A 3,161-nucleotide genomic window follows, 5' to 3' on the forward strand; every position below is an offset into this window, starting at 1 on the left:
AACAGTCTGATCTCGCTTACTTCCTGTTCCTCATTCCTATGACATCAATGACAACATCAAAACTGTAACGCAGCAATCTTTCAGTATACCAAAGCATTTGACCTTGAAGAGAAGGATGCATCAGTGTCAATATACTTCATTTAGAAACCCTAACCTTAAACTTCTAGGGAAAAGGGGGATAATTTAATTAGTGAATTGATTCCCCTATATTCTAAAAATCAAACACCCCTGACAAAACACAGAAACATATTAAACATTGTCTTTCCTGTACATCACAATGCTGGATGTGCAAAAGCAACTTTTCGACTCGATTGACTCTTCATTTCAGCTGATTGCAGAGTCTGCTGTGTGTCAGCGTATGTTATGTGTGAAAAGAAGACAAATCCGGCACTGCACAGCACAACCCTGTTTCCTTTCCTCTCACTTATCTGGAAATACTTTTACACTACATTGCACAATTGAGCTCTCCACCTGTACACAGCAAGGAGAGCCATCAGCAGCTGACAGCTGAATGGCATCCAGAGATTTGCAGTAATTACTGTAGTTATAGTAAGTTGAGATGTATTAAAAATGTAGCAGTGGATTTTCTTTTCTAATTTTTAATGATAATTTTATACTGTGCCAACAAAACAAAGTATGGTTGATTTTTTTCCTTTAACGTTCAACTAGAACAAGTCTTTGCACACTTGGCACTCACACTACGTACTCAAGCAGAGCATTGAGTCGTATGAACGATATTTGACCCAACTCAAGTCAGAAAGAGAAAGAGAGTGATGAAATAAGAAAAAATGTACAGAGCACATTCCAGCAGTCAACAAGTGCTGAGTGTTTGTCGGTGGAGCTTTACTGACATCAGTCGACATTGAGATGATAACTGCATGCTGGCTGCAGTCCAAAACGTCTTCATATATCTGTTTCTGGGTGTGCCTTAAGAGAGCTGATGATTTGGGGTAAAGGAAGGGGGTGATATGCTCTTGGAGGGAAGACTTGGAACGGACAGAAGAGGGAAGAAGGGGTGAGAGATTATGTAAGGGAAAGAAGCTGAAGCTATTAATCCAGCTGCAGGCCACAATTTGATTTCAATATGTGTGCTTTAGTTTTATAAATACACATTTTTAACGGGGAAAAATACACTTCGTTAATAATCTCCTTACCATCTCTCTTTTTCCTCGTGCTCCTGTGTGGGACCACTGTTTGCCTGACTGTTGTATTTGAACTTTGACCCCTCTGCATGGGTCAGCTTCAGAAGTAGAGCCCTGTTTTGTCTGAACTTTTGGCCCTTTGACCTTCAGTCTGGGGCCATGGCCATCAGAAGCAGCAGCAGACAAACACCAGTGTGGTGTTTGTCTGCTGCTTCAAAGAGCCTTCCAAGTTGTAGAGCTGTTTCTTTTTAATGTATTAGTCTTTCCCAAAGGGTGGTCTGGGTACCTATGGGGTCAGAAATGTCCTTATCAAAATAAGGAATACATTATCACTGTTAGTTTGTTAATGAGGAGCTAGTAGACACTAGCTAGATATGTCAAATCTTGTATCACTCTACAGTCTCTGCTGCCCTCTGGTGGTCCTAAAGTGGAAATGTGATCTTTCATTAAAAATACAGTGCACACTATTATCCTCAAAACATATGAATGATATCTGAGATCAATACTTCTTCCAGTCAGATTTCCCCACTGAATTAAACTGACAAGAAAAAAACACTACAACAACACTACATTTTCAGAGCAAAGTATTGTAGTTTTTAACCCTATGTGAGAGCTTTAGTTTATAGTTACTATACAGATTGAAGATTCAAGTGAATTTGTCATTTCAGCCCTTAGAACACAAATAGAATGTCTTCAGAACCAACATCTGACGAAACATAAGAACATCTTAAGTGTGTGAGTGCTTAAAAACAGACCTGAGTCTAACTTGATGTTTGCTATTATTTTACAAATTATATCATCACCTTATAGAATATGAAGCAACGTTAAATATGAACTATATCCATCAGTAGCTGCAGTATATAGCAGTTAAGTACTTCTAACATATAAATCCATCACTTACAATGTAATAGGCTATACATTATAATACCATACTCTCAAACTGTCCATTCTGTATAAGATGATAATATTTACTTAAATATAAAGGATAGTAACATTTCTGTCAGCTCTCGGCCTCAAGATGTGTAATTGTGATCACTGTTCTGACCATCAGCCCTATGTTTCTATAATGACCACCGGAAGCAGCAGAAGATAAAGAATAAAGTGCTACATAACAGTACATTAGTCTCCCACGGAGATTAATCGATAATAAAGAATAATCTTTAGTTGCAATTGAGTTACTTCGGTAGTATTGTAAAGAGTATATTACTGCACTGTTGTTTACTGCTCAGTAGTTTAAGTGGATAAAGACACAGGCTAATTTAGCACTTGTAACATAAAAGCCTATACTACCGCTAGGCAGTAAACAGAAACCAGGAGCTGGACTAAATGAAAGCGCACAGAAGTTCGGCGGTTGGTTGGTGTTGTTTTGTGTGTTTTTGTTTTTGTGATTTGGTGTTGTGTTTTTTGTTGTTGGGGTTGTGGTAGCAGTGGAGCAGCAGCCCAGTGACGAGGCTCATATGCATGCCATCTCACGACATCATTGTCAGATGGTACTTCACTTTGGAGTCTGTTTGTTGTCTCTGGATTGTTACAGCTGCAAAGGTGTTCAGTGCCATTCGACGGTCCCTGTCGATTGCCTGTATTTTGAGTGTATTAGGTCGGTTAGGTGTCTCTGTTTGGTTCTTTTACTTATCTTTAATACATTGAGTTCTTGTACCCATCTCAGGTTATACGGTTATGGTTTTTGTAGCTTGCATTTTGATCTGATGTTTTTGTTATGTTTCTATTTTTTGCTGATAGTAGTGTGGTTATCTTTTAATTGCCAGTTCTAGGTGATTGTTTTAGGTGCTTTTATTATGTGGAGCTCATTTTAGGGCGTTGCACTGACTGTGGTTTGTGTTTGTACTTGTTAGCTCTGATCTGGTCTGTCTTTGTCTTGTCTGCTTCCATGCCCTACTTTATCTCGCGATGTCCGGTTTCAGTTCACCAGGAGACAATCACTCGCCTCCCAGCTTCGACAAAAGAGAAGCCGGCAGGTCTTGCTGCCTTTCACCCACCAATCGTGTCACTTTAACACTT

This window comes from Morone saxatilis, unplaced genomic scaffold, assembly GCF_004916995.1.
Source record: "Morone saxatilis isolate NCDOM2014 unplaced genomic scaffold, NCSU_SB_2.0 Contig15, whole genome shotgun sequence".
NCBI lineage: Eukaryota > Metazoa > Chordata > Actinopteri > Moronidae > Morone > Morone saxatilis.